The sequence below is a fragment of the Vigna angularis genome, chromosome 10, assembly GCF_016808095.1.
Source record: "Vigna angularis cultivar LongXiaoDou No.4 chromosome 10, ASM1680809v1, whole genome shotgun sequence".
In the NCBI taxonomy this organism is placed as follows: Eukaryota; Viridiplantae; Streptophyta; class Magnoliopsida; order Fabales; family Fabaceae; genus Vigna; species Vigna angularis.
Window position 1 is genome coordinate 5196103 of NC_068979.1, and position 14482 is coordinate 5210584.

Here is a 14482-nt window from a genome sequence, read left to right on the forward strand (position 1 = left end):
TTCGGTTCGTGGGATTCAGCAGGACGTTCGCTCGGTCCGTGCATCTTCGTCGTCCGCCCGTCCGTCTTCAACAGTAAGTTAGTGTGTTTTAACAGGGTCCACCCGGATCCAGTCGAAACAACATCCATGATATCACGGATGTATGCAAATTTTATTATGTAAAAAATTATATTTATTTCTATGGAGTCTCAGTATTATTGAATAATTTTCTTTAAATAAATTGCAGCATCATAGAATAATTCAACTTCAAAATAATATCAATTTTTAGAGAGAGTAATAAATAATTATTATGTAAAATTAAATAACTTTACATATAATTAAAACTTTATAAGAAGTACACTAACTATATTATACGTTAATTTACTTAATAAATTAAGAAAATCAAATATGATATATCCGTGTATTAATTGAATACAGGATGAACCAACTCAATCCACTTTTTACAAACAGGGCGAACCAACTCGTATTATTCTCTTTATACCCACAACGATCTAACATTACATAAATATGAATTGAATTCAAAAACATTTATTACTCATAAATACTAAAATAAACAACTTAAGACAATAACGTCCAAGAATCAAGAACCGATAAAGGAAAAGCACTTGAAGTGACATAGGTTTAACTTGATTGTTATTTTGTTTGAGTTAAATACCTCGTGATTATTTTTATTTTGCAAATTCAGGAAAATATAAACATTGCCAATATCATTTTGAAAAGTTAAATATATATATATATATATATATATATATATATATAAAGGGCTACATTTTTCTATTTGTATCTTATACTCCTTCCAAAATTGCATATTATCTTAAAAAGATAAGTGGCAGTAAAGTATACATTGTAATAATTTGAAAAAAAAAAACCGTCAGTACCTGTCCTTTCAAAATTGTACTATTATTTATAAATCTTTTTGTTTCGGATGTGTAGGGTTGTGCGGTTCTAAACCTTCCAGTTCTCCTTCGATCTTGTCTCAGCGGCGGATCTTCTTCCCAAGCTTTGACTTTCTTCTCGATCCGGAGGGGTGGAGACCTACAAAAGATTCTCCGATGCCAAAGTCAGTTTCAGAGCAATGGCTTTTCTCAAGGGATAGCAATAAATGTGCATTCAATGTAACATATCTACCACTCACCGTGAACCTGTATTTATAGTTTTCGCTATGGGCTTTGGGATTAGTGAAAGGTTAATCACGGCCCAATCAGCCCAATAGCTCCTAATTTCTACTTACCTCTAAACCAGGTCAATTTACTTGAGCCACAGTGATTAGTGATTTGGCCGGTCAGTGTGATATGGGCGTCCGCCCAAGTGATACGGGCGTTCGTCTTTCCTATGGACGACTCGGGCACTACATTGGGCGGACGATCCTCTACGCGGTCGCCCGGCACTTCGTTGGGCGGACGATCTTCTATGCGGTCGCCCGGCACTTCGTTGGGCGGACGATCTTCTATGCGGTCGCCCGGCACTTCGTTGGGCGGACGATCTTCTATGCGGTCGCCCGGCACTTCATGATACCAAACGTTCTTCTCTCGGCGTCATCCTGTAGAACAGTTTTTGTGAGCATGGAGAGTGCGGCGCTGTCTCGTGGTGATGGAATTCCTTGTGAGTTCTTCAAAGTTTCTCTTAGAGACAGAGGTTCTACCCAGGTGGTCGGCGTAGGCACCGGGATGGTCAGACGACCTCATTAGTGGGCGTCCATACGTGCGACGCCGGACATTAGCTGGTGTAGGAGAGTTTGTACGGTCTAGGTTCAATCCGTACCTACTTGGGCGGCCAAGACTTGGGCGGTCGAGCATTCGTCTGTGGCGGGTGTGACATGGGCGTCCTTTGGGCGGCGCCCGTCGCCTCACGGGCGTCCTTCGTACGGCGCCCGGCTCTCCCTGGTACACAAGCCCCCCAAGTCCTAGTGAACGTAGGATTTTGGATACGGCGCGCTTTGGGTCAGGAACCCGCAATTGGGCTTTATCCAGTGGGCTTTTTGAATTTGGATTTTAGGCGGGAAAACACGTGGCGCGTTCCCATTGACGGAAGGTCAAGCGTCGCCAAATCCGGAGCGTTGGTCGTGCTAAATCTAGACGGCCAGGATACACCCAACGGTTACTAACTTTTTCCTATAAATAGCGGATTAGACGATGTCATTTTCACTTATCTTCATTACTCAAGAGCTCAAGATTCTTTTTCCCTCAGGTAATAAATGGCATCTGTGTCCATCGAGTCAGGTTCTGGGTCGTCGGGCGGAGTCCGGGAGGGGTCTGCGCGAGGCGACAGCGGCGATTCTCCTAGCTCGGTTTCTTCTTATTTTTTGGAGGAGGCGGTTGGGTCTTCCGGGGGGGGCCCTGAGTCACCGGTCTTGACCAACGATCGTATCTTCCACGGCGTGGCACTGTTCCTGCTTAAAGGCGGTATTCGCGTAGTCGGGTCGCCCTTCGAGCCGGATGGTCAAGGGACGGTGGTATCTGAGTTGGCACCCGTCGTTCCCAGCCGGTATGCTTCCTGCTACGCTTATCGCAAGAAGTTAGAATGGAGAGTCCGCCATACCCATATCGTCCGGGATGTGGAGGATTCGAAGTTAATTCGTGCCGGGGTGACTTTATTAAACGAAAGGGTCTTTCATGATGGGCGGTCTAGTCCATATGATTTCTTCTTCATGTACGTGACCTTCTTCACCCACCTTTTTATCCGGGTGCCCTTTACTGAATTTCAAACGGCCGTTCTTCGAGAAGTTAATGTGGCTCCCACGCAGCTGCATCCCAATTCATGGGCGGCTGTGCAGGCGTTCATGGCGATGTGTTTGGCAGTAGGTGTCACTCCCACCATCCCGGTCTTCTTTTATTATTTCGCAGTCCGCCCTTCTCCTTCTGGCGGTTGGGTATCGTTTAGGTCGGTGCAGGACATGACCCTTTTCCGCCCCTTCTCCGACTCCTTCAAAAATTTTAAGCAACATTATTTTAAAATAATCGTTGACAAAGCCGGCCTCCACGAATTTTCCGATGGTGCAGGGAGGCCGCTGTTCCCCTTCTATTGGACGAGGGACCCTCGGCGCATAAGGGCGAATTCTATCGGGGATTTGACAGCACGCGACCTAGAGGCCGTGCGTACCATTAACACCCTCCCCCGCCGGATCTCCGCCCGTCACTTAGTTGAATGCCTTAGTCTTGAGGATTGTGGACCAAAGGCGTTCGGTACGGTCTTGTCACATTAGGTGTGCTCGTTTTTCGCATACTGGCGTTAATTTTTCTGAATTTCTTTGTTTTTTGCAGAACTAATGACGACTCCGGGCCCCCGCAAATCCAACTTCCTCACCATCAGAAAGAAATCCGGGGCCAGCTCGTCAACCGCCCGGCCAACCAGTGTTCCAAAAGTGCCGCGCCCGCCTCCTGCCGGTGCTTCAACTGGACGGGTCCCCCCACTGATAAGGCCGGGGGTTCAGGCGTGAAGGTTTCGGGTTCTAGCCTCCCACCTGAATTGGCGGCCGTTCAGGTAGGTCCAACCTCTGGGGCGGCCATGACTTCCGCGGATCCTACTCGCAAGAGAAAAGATCCTACTGCTGAGGGACGCAAAGACAAAGAGGGTTCTTCGTCTCGGTCAGCTTCAAAGAAGGCCCGGAAGGACAAGGGCAAAGAGAAGGATCGGGAGAGGGTATTGGCCGTCCCAGAACCCGGCGGCGTTTTCAGCCCGGATTTCAGCATGAGCGACCGGACAAAATTCCACATGAGCTCTTCTCAACGGGCGCTCATTGAACCCCTCTCCGAGCTGGAGCTAACCAACGCCATGCTAGAGATGTCTACCCGGACGTCCGCTCTAGCGTGGTATCTGAGGAACTTTGCTGACCGCCCTGGAGTGGCGGAGGTCCGGGCCGAGCTTGACAGGGAGAAGAAAAACGCAGCCTCCCTTCAGGTGACTTTGGAAGAGATGGTCCTCAACCAAGATGAATATGATAAGAGGATCGAGCAGCTGGAGGCCGACCTAGAGAAAGCCAAAAGGGAGTCCGCCGAAAGGTTGGCAGCCGCCCGTATCGAGCAGGAGCGCTTGGCGGAAGAGAGTCGCCAGAAAATCGATCTGCTGGAGGCGGAGGTAACCCGCGTAAAGGAGGCCGAATCGTGCCGGGCTAAGGCTAATGAGGAGCTCACTCTTGAAGTGGCTAAGGCCAAGGAGCAAATTGCCGAGTTGGAGTCCACCATCTTGTTTGAACATGAGGAGGGCTTCAACAAAGCCCTTCGTCAAGTGACTCTTCTGGCGGGCGTCCAGGATCCCTTTGCTCTTGGCGTGGATATAGAGAAGGACGTTTTTAACGGCGTCCTTGTGGATTTGAATGCCGCCGAGGAGAACGAGCCGACTGCGGAGGCCGCCGGCGGGGGCAAGAATTAGGATTTCTCTTTGAATTTTTTGGACGTGTATCTTTCGACAGTCCGTCCAACGTTTGGGGTTGTCCAGATGTTGACCGGGCGGTCTTTTTGTAAATCTTGGCGCCTTTATGCGCAAATGATTAATACACAGTTGTCGAGTTTTAATAATGGGCCGGCCGGGGTGGGGATTGCTCTTGCTTTTCCCGGATGGGCGGCCCTTTGCTTTGATGCCCGGCCAAGCTGAGAGTAGTTCTCTTTGGGACACTCTTTTTCACCAGCTTGGTCTTACTGGGATGGGCGGCCCTTCGCTTTGATGCCCGGCCAAGCTGAGAGTAGTTCTCTTTGGAACACTCTTTTTCACCAGCTTGGTCTTACTGGAATGGGCGGCCCTTCGCTTTGATGCCCGGCCAAGCTGAGAGTAGTTCTCTTTGGAACACTCTTTTTCACCAGCTTGGTCTTACTGGGATGGGCGGCCCTTCGCTTTGATGCCCGGCCAAGCTGAGAGTAGTTCTCTTTGGAACACTCTTTTTCACCAGCTTGGTCTTACTGGGATGGGCGGCCCTTCGCTTTGATGCCCGGCCAAGCTGAGAGTAGTTCTCTTTGGAACACTCTTTTTCACCAGCTTGGTCTTACTGGGATGGGCGGCCCTTCGCTTTGATGCCCAGCCAAGCTGAGAGTAGTTCTCTTTGGAACACTCTTTTTCACCAGCTTGGTCTTACTGGGATGGGCGACCCTTCGCTTTGATGCCCGGCCAAGCTAAGAGTAGTTCTCTTTGGAACACTCTTTTTCACCAGCTTGGTCTTACTGGGATGGGCGGCCCTTCGCTTTGATGCCCGGCCAAGCTGAGAGTAGTTCTCTTTGGAACACTCTTTTTCACCAGCTTGGTCTTACTGGGATGGGCGGCCCTTCGCTTTGATGCCCGGCCAAGCTGAGAGTAGTTCTCTTTGGAACATTCTTTTAGAAATCTACAAAATGAAGTTAGTCTCATAGGAGAAAAATGGACATCTTGATTCATTAATCATGGGGGTGTAATACATCGATTCATTAACTGAAGTAAAACTTTAAGTGCGTGGCGTTCCAGGTGTTGGGGATCGGATGTCCGTTCATGCGTTGTAGCCTGTAAGCCCCGTTTCCCAGGGTCTCCCCTACGCGGAACGGCCCTTCCCACTTTGCTGCAAACTTTCCGTGGGCTGGGTTTCGGCGGGCGTCCCCTGCTTTTCTCCATACTAGATCCCCCTCCTGGAAGCTTCTTGGCCGGACCTTGGAGTTGTACTTTCTTTCAACCATGCGCTTGCAGGCTTCGGCCCTCAATGCGGCCCGGTCTCGTCGTTCATCTAGGGAGTCCAATTCGATCCTCAGCTCTTGGTCGTTGAGGTTCAGGTCATCGACTTGACGCCTAAGGGACGGCTCCCCCAGTTCGACTGGTAACATGGCGTCAGTGCCATAGGTTAAGTTGAAAGGTGTTTCACCAGTGGTTCCATGGGGCGTGCATCTGTATGCCCATAGGACCTCGGGTAACTCGTCCACCCACGCTCCCTTCTTTTCTCCTAGGCGCCGTTTAAGCTCCGAGACTATGGTCTTATTCATTGCTTCCGCTTGCCTATTCGTCTGGGGGTGCTCGACCGAGCTGGTGACGTCCCTAATCCCCAGCCCTTTGAAGAATTCGGCCAGTTTCTTGTCAATGAACTGTCGGCCGTTATCAGTGATGATCGACCGAGGGAGGCCGAAACGACATACCAATTTCCAGCAAAACTTCTGGACTTGGGCGGCTGTAATGGTTGCCAGGGGCTCGGCTTCTACCCATTTCGTGAAGTAATCCACCGCCACCAGGAGGAATTTCTTCTGCGCCTGTCCTAATGGGAACGGTCCAACGATATCCATACCCCATTGGGCGAACGGCCACGGGGATGTCATTGAGTGGAGAGCGTGTGGAGGTAGGTGGGAGCTGTTGGAATGCTCTTGGCAGCGAACGCATTTTTGGACGAACATTTTTGTGTCGGCTTCCACAGTAGGCCAGTAGTATCCGGCTCTCAGTATCCGGGCTTTTAACGCTCGCCATCCTGTGTGAAGACCGCAAATGCCATTATGGAGTTCGTCCATAACGTAAAGTGCCTCTGCCTCTCCCAAGCATTTAAGGAGAGGGGAGGAGAATCCTCTGCGATACAGGTCGTCACCCACCTCAAGATATCGGGCGGCCTTCTTAGCCTCTCTTGGTCCTACCGTCCGCCCTTCATCTTGGCGGGTCATGATTTCTCGGATTTCTGCTCTCCAATCTTTTCCTCCGTCAGACACCGCGGAACATTCAACTGAAGGCTGGAGTAGAACTTGTCGCACGACAGTGGTTAATTGCCCCTTCTCCTTTCCCGAACTAAGCTTGGACAGTACGTCCGCCCGTGTGTTTTGTTCCCTGGGAATGTGCTGTATGTCCAACTTATCAAATGCTCTTGCGAGGTCCGTTGCTCGCTGGAAGTATCTTAATAGACGCTCCTCTCGAACTTGGAAGTTGCCATTCATCTGACCCACCACCAGCTCTGAGTCCGTCCGGCAGGTGATTCTTCTGGCTCCCATGTCTTTCGCCAGTTCGAGGCCGGCCACTAAGGCCTCATACTCGGCCTGATTGTTGGATACCTTGAATTTGAAGATCAAGGAATGCTCCAGTAGGAATCCGTTGGGGCCCTCGAGTACGATGTCGGCCCCGCTGACCGATCGACCGGACGCTCCGTCCACATACAAACTCCACTCGTCCTGGCCGGACGGGGGTAACTCGGCCGCGAAATCTGCTAAGTGTTGGCCCTTGACCGATCCTCTCGGCTCATACCGCAAACCGAACTCTGAAAGCTCAACCGCCCAAGCGACCATCCGTCCGGCCAAGTCCGGCTTCCTTAGGATCTTGGAGATGGGGAAATCGGTCCTGACTATCACCTGATGGCTTTGGAAGTAAGGCCGGAGCCTTCAGGAGGCGTGCAGCAAAGCTAAGGCCACCTTTTCCACCCGTTGGTATCGGGTTTCGGCGTCGAGGAGCGTGCGACTCACAAAATAAATTAACCTCGGCTGAGGCCGTTCTTGCATTAACACGGCACTAATGGCCGTCTCTGACACTCCAAGGAAGATGTGCAGATCTCCTCCTGGGACTGGGCGATTCATGACCGGCGGGTTAACAAGGATTGTTTTTACGTCCTGAAACGCTTGTTCGCACTCGTCGTCCCAGGTCGGGCCGGCCCCTTTCTTCAATTTCCGGAGGACCGGCCTCAGCCTATCCGCCAGGTTGGGTATAAAGCGGGACAAAGCGGTGAGGCGTCCGACCAGTCTTTGGATCTCTTTCAGGGTTGTCGGACTTGGCATCTGTAATATCGCTTCGCATTTGTCCGGGTTGGCCTCGATTCCCCGGGATGTTAACATGAAGCCCAAGAACTTTCCAGCAGCTACCCCAAATGTACATTTGGCGGGATTTAGGCGCATGCCGAACTTCCTTACTTGTCGAAACACCTCCTCAAGGTCTCTGATGTGTCCCTCTCCTTCCGCGGACCGGACGACCATGTCGTCGACGTAGACGTCCATGCACCGGCCTATCTGGTCTCGGAAAATCCTGTCCATCAGGCGTTGATACGTCGCCCCGGCATTCTTCAGACCGAACGGCATGACTTCGTAACAGAAGTTGGACTTCTCCGTTATGAACGCCGTCTTCTCGACGTCCGGCCCGTACATGGGTATCTGGTTGTACCCGGAATATGCATCTAGAAAGCTTAGGACCCGATGACCAGAAGCGCCGTCCACCAGGGCGTCTATACTGGGTAGGGGGTGCGAATCTTTCGGGCAGGCTTTGTTCAGGTCCGTGTAGTCTGTGCACATCCGCCACTTTCCATTGGCCTTTTTTACCATGACCACGTTAGCCAGCCACGTGGTGTACGTGACTTCCCGAACAAAACCAGCTTTCTTCAGCTTTCCTACTTCCTCCTCGACAGCTTGCCGTTTTTCCTCGCCCATTCTTCTCTTTTTCTGTGCGACTGGGCGGGCGTTCTGGAAAAGGGAGAGCTTGTTGCACATCACCGCGGGATGGATGCCCGGCATATCCGCTGCCGTCCACGCAAATAGATCCCGGTTCTTCCATAGTAGTGCCCTTAGCTCCTTTTCCACTTCAGGGTTCAGCTCCCTGGCGATGAGGGTGGTCTGAGCGGGTTCCCTTCCTATCAGGATGGGTTGGGTTTCTCCAATGGGCTCCAGCCGGTCCTCGGTATTCGTCCTCGGGTCGAGGTCTGCCATGGCAACCTCGGAGCCGGCCGCCCTTCTTTTCTCAGGCCGAGCGTTCAGTTTCAACCCCGCCGCGTAGCATTCCCGGGCCGTCTTCTGGTCCGCCCGAACCGTGCAAATAGATCCTTTTTCGGAGGGATACTTCATTGCGAGGTGAGGGGTAGAGACAATTGCCCCAAACGCGTTTAGGCACGGTCTTCCGAGTAGCACGTTGTACGACGTGTTGGCCTCTATCAGCAGGTACCGGACCCTCTTCTCCTCGCTGGAGCGTCCGGTTCCCAACCTTGTTCTCAATTCCACGTATCCCCTAGTGTCGACCCTTTCTCCCGCGAAGCCCACTATCTGCCCATCATAAGGGACGATGAGGTCCTCCGAGATATCCATCTGCAGGAAGGTCTTCCAATAGAGGATGTTGACTGAGCTTCCTTGGTCAACCAGAACCTTACTGATCCCATACCGCGCTATCTCTGCCGTTATGACCATCGGGTCGTCCTGGTCAGGATCAGGGGCGTGAAAGTCCTCGTCCGAAAAGGTAATGGGTGGCATGGAGCGGCGAGGCTTGTCCACTAAATGCACGGACTGGAGGGCTCGGACATGGCGTTTACGAGCGGAGGAGGATGACCCTCCCCCCGCGAATCCTCCAGAAATGGTATTGATATGCCCTCTCAAGGGGCGTTCCCTGCTGCGGCTTCGGCTTCGGCTTGGTCGCCTCTCTGAGCGGGGTCGCTCCGCCCTCGTGCTCGGCTTATCTTTTCGATAGGGCGGCCTCTGAGTAGGCCGACCGGTTGATTGTGGTGGGTGCTCATTGCGGACGTATTTTTTAAGCTTTCCCGCCCGGATGAGCTCTTCTATCTTATCCCGGAGGGTCCAGCAATCCTCGGTGGTATGACCCATATTTTTATAGTACGCACAGTGTTTGCTCCAATCAGCATTCTTCAGAGTCGGGTTCGCTTCCCGCTCTGGTATCAATTCCGCACTCAGGGCCTCTCGGAGAATTTTCTCCCTCGAGGCATTTAGAGGTGTATACTGTGGGAAACGGGGCCCCTTTCTCTGCTCCCGGGGCCTAGGACCGGACGTTTTTCCCGTCGAAGAGCCGGGCTTATTACCGTCCGTCCTTGCTTCCCTGGCTTCTTGATTTTCTTTTTTGTAGGAGAGCTTCATCTCCTCCACCCTTATCTCATCTGCAGCCCGTTCCCTCAACTCTTCCATCGTTTTGGGCGCTCGCCTGCAGACGCTATCCTTAAACGGTCCCGGCTTTAGAGCCGGCAGGATGTAGTGAAGGGCAAGCTCTGGGGTCAGGCTTTTCACGCGCCGGACCGTCTTCTGATACCGGTCCATGAATGATCGCAGCGCTTCGTCCTTCCCCTGTTTGAGAGTCATCAATTCGAATACGGTCAGGTCTTGGGTACTACTGGCCGCAAATTGTTTAATGAATAGTTGCTTTAAGCCGGTAAAGTTTTCTATTGAATTGGGGGGGAGGGTGTTAAACCATTCCAAAGCTTCTTCCTCTAGTGAGAGCGAGAACGCTCGGCACCAAATGGCGTCATTGCCCGTTCGGAACGCCATGGCGTTCGAGAACGTCTGGATATGGGACGCCGGATCTGTCGTCCCGTTATACATTTTGAACTGCGGAGCCATGAATTGCTCCGAGATTTGGACGTTCATTATGTTCTGGGTGAATGGAAGCAATAAAGTGGATGAAGGCTCCGACTTGACTACCATCCGCCCGTCCTCGGCAGCGCTCTCCGCATGCACCGATTTAACCTTGCTTTCTTCTACCTCCGATCCGGAAGGCCTCCAAGTCTTATCGCCCTCGGTATCTGGGGGCGGGCGTTCTCCTTCCACCCCTTTCCTTTATCCTTCACTCGCTCTCCCCCGTCCATCCGCCCAATCTCCCGGGCTATCCGGGCTTCACAGTCGGCCTTTACGGCCGCCATCTCTTCTTCGTGACGTTGCTGCATCTCGTCCATTTTTTGTTGTAGCACGCGCATCATCTCAACGGGATCGTCCATGCTCATGTTTCTCGTGGTCACCATTGGGTTTTTTAAATCACACGGCCCCACGGTGGGCGCCAAAATGTTTCGGATGTGTAGGGCTGTGCGGTTCTAAACCTTCCAGTTCTCCTTCGATCTTGTCTCAGCGGCGGATCTTCTTCCCAAGCTTTGACTTTCTTCTCGATCCGGAGGGGTGGAGACCTACAAAAGATTCTCCGATGCCAAAGTCAGTTTCAGAGCAATGGCTTTTCTCAAGGGATAGCAATAAATGTGCATTCAATGTAACCTATCTACCACTCACCGTGAACCTGTATTTATAGTTTTCGCTATGGGCTTTGGGATTAGTGAAAGGTTAATCACGGCCCAATCAGCCCAATAGCTCCTAATTTCTACTTACCTCTAAACCAGGTCAATTTACTTGAGCCACAATGATTAGTGATTTGGCCGGTCAGTGTGATATGGGCGTCCGCCCAAGTGATACGGGCGTTCGTCTTTCCTATGGACGACTCGGGCACTACATTGGGCGGACGATCCTCTACGCGGTCGCCCGGCACTTCGTTGGGCGGACGATCTTCTATGCGGTCGCTCGGCACTTCGTTAGGCGGACGATCTTCTATGCGGTCGCCCGGCACTTCGTTGGGCGGACGATCTTCTATGCGGTCGCCCGGCACTTCATGATACCAAACGTTCTTCTCTCGGCGTCATCCTGTAGAACAGTTTTTGTGAGCATGGAGAGTGCGGCGCTGTCTCGTGGTGATGGAATTCCTTGTGAGTTCTTCAAAGTTTCTCTTAGAGACAGAGGTTCTACCCAGGTGGTCGGCGTAGGCACCGGGATGGTCGGACGACCTCATTAGTGGGTGTCCATACGTGCGACGCCGGACATTAGCTGGTGTAGGAGAGTTTGTACGGTTTAGGTTCAATCCGTACCTACTTGGGCGGCCAAGACTTGGGCGGTCGAGCATTCGTCTGTGGCGGGTGTGACATGGGCGTCCTTTGGGCGGCGCCCGTCGCCTCACGGGCGTCCTTCGTACGGCGCCCGGCTCTCCCTGGTACACTTCTAAAAATGTATATTTTTTTTAGTTTGCATTTTATAATGTAGAATATATATATATATATATATATATATATATATATATATATATATATATATATAATTCAATGAAAATAAAATAAGTACATGGGAAATGGTGGAAATATATAATATTTGTAATAAATGTATATTATAGATAGAAAATAGTGTGAAAAAAAAATAATTATGTCTACGCTAGAAGAGATAAAAAAAAAGATGAAAAGGTTTTCTACATATATACAAAGCAGAAATGTTCCAATAAAGAAAAAAAAAATATACTCCACTTGGACTAGAGAACCAACATGTAATCAGAAGAAATATGATTAAAGAATCAAACGTTTATCTCTTAGCAATCCTTCTATATCAATTCCTTTTATATTTTGTCATTTAGAAATAACTAAATGTGACGTGAAAAGTTAACCTCTTTCTTCTTTTCTCTACAGGTAATTAGTTTCTTGTGCTGAAAATATTTGTTATTGGGTCGAGTCACTTGAGTATGCACGTTTCTTGTTTCCCCGTTCCTTCTTCGTGAAGTTCATTCCTTCATTGTTCAAAGTTTGTTCGTTCTGTTCGCCTGGGAGGGTAGCCTAAGTCACTAAGAGTCTGATCGGTTATATAAGTGTTACAATTAATGTGTAATTAATGAATCTGTCTATCATTTACCTTTGACCTGTATTTATAGTTTTGGTCATGGGTATGTAATTAATGAATTCGGAAACCTACCTGTCACGATCGTCCAATCTAGGTGTATTAACAGGTGTCGTCCGTCCTGTGTGTTTGTCTGGGGTCGTCTGGGGTCATCTAGTACAATTTCGAGTTGTATTTGTGATTTTGCTTTTTGTAAATGTGATATAATTCTTACTATTTCTTGTAGAGCATTTTTATTTTTTATTTTATAAATTGCTTGAGCAAAATTTCCTAAAACTAAATAAAGTAAGGATGTTTTCTTGGACTGATATCGATTGTTCATAATAATTGTGTAGGTATAATACCTATTTTGGTTGGAAATATTCGAAATGGTCCCAATTTTTTGTTGTTGTTTAATGTAGTCCTAAATAATGTGATTTGTGTTCAATTTGGTCCTTTTTGCAAACGCCTTTTAAATCGTTAACGGCCAGATGTCCAAATGTGCAATTACAGAGTGAAATGTCATGTATTGGCTTATGTGGAGTCTTTTGTGGCATTGTGAGTTGAAAGACAGGAAGAGGCCGAGCAGTGAGGGAGAAGAAGAAGGGAACCAAACGGCTGAAGGGGTGAGGCTACCGAACGGTGGAGGTGATGAAGGTGTGTACCGCGACGGATTTCTGGTTCTTGTAGTTTGCAAGTTTGGGGTTGGCGAGGATGATGGAGGTGTGTGCCGCGGTGGCGCGTTGAAGAAGGGAGAGTGGTAGTAGTAGCGGCAGCGATGGATGACGTCGCGGATGGAGATGTGGTGGTTGCAGGTTCTCGCGTTGAGTGGCACGATTGTTACGGCGTCGACGACCTGAAATGAGCTTTGTTGTGCAACGGTGGTGGCGGCCTAAGGTTTTGGAAGCGCGAGGAAGATGATGCGCAAAGATGGTGGTCTAGCGAGCTGAGACCCTAATCAGAAATACATTTTCAACAATTAGGGCTTCGGTGGTGAAGAAGATGATGGAGGTGCGAAGATGGTGGTTGGTCGTGACGGTTAGGGTTAGGTGGTGGCTAGGGTTTCTGTGTAGGGGAAATTAGGGTTTATAGAGGTAGGAGATGATGATGACGTGTCAAGGGTGATGTGTCATTTATTGAACATTTGGACATCTGGTCGCTAACGATTTAAATGTCGTCTGTAAAAAGGACTAAAATGAACATATATTACGTTCTTTACTACAACATTGAATAGCAACAAAAAATTGGGACCATTTCAAATATTTCCAACCAAAATTATGACCAAAATTGGTATTATACCTAATTGTGTATATGCTTTTTTATCTCTTGATGTGAAAAGGCTTCAAAAGAAATCATATTTATTTATTCGTTTATTTCTTTAAACAATTATTTATTTAATGTTTTTTATTTTAAATGTCTTAACATATTTTAGCTAACTAGAGTCAAATCTGGTAGTGACTTATAAGTTTGTGTCAACTCATAGTTTGTTTTAGTTATATTTTAGATATCACATTGGATATTACTTGTTGAAATATCTCGCTTCAATTAGACGATACACTTCCTATGAGTTTTGGGCTTAGTTTGCTAAAGGGAACCTGAAAGAATAAAGAGGGGTGCAGGAAGTAGTAGCGAAGAAAATTTTGGGTTTTTCTCTAGATGAGTGTTACCCTTCCACCATCCCATTTTCTTCCTACACCTCCCCATTTTTTCTAAACTCCAATCTTACCCTTTTTACTTTTATCTTTACCTATTTTACTTTTTATTTTCCATTCATTTTTATCAAAGTCACTTTTTATATATAGACCAATTACTAAAGGCTTAATACCCTATTTTGTCCCCAGTTTCGCTCGAAAATGTCAAATTAGTCCATCCTTTTAAAAATGCGTCAATTACGTTCTCACTTAATAAAATCTGCATCAATGAAATCTCTTCCGTTAAATCCGTACAAACGGTGTTAATTATTTTGCATCAAGATAATTAACGCCGTTTGTACGGATTTAACGAAAGGGATTTAATTGGTGCAAATTTTATTAAGTGAGGACGTAATTGACGCATTTTTTAAAGGATGGACTAATTTGACATTTTCGAGCGAAACTGGGGACAATATAGGGTATTAAGCCATTACTAAATAAGTGATCAAGCATAAAATTTAAGATTATGTACTGTAGCGATAATGTAACACTTATGCAGCATAATGG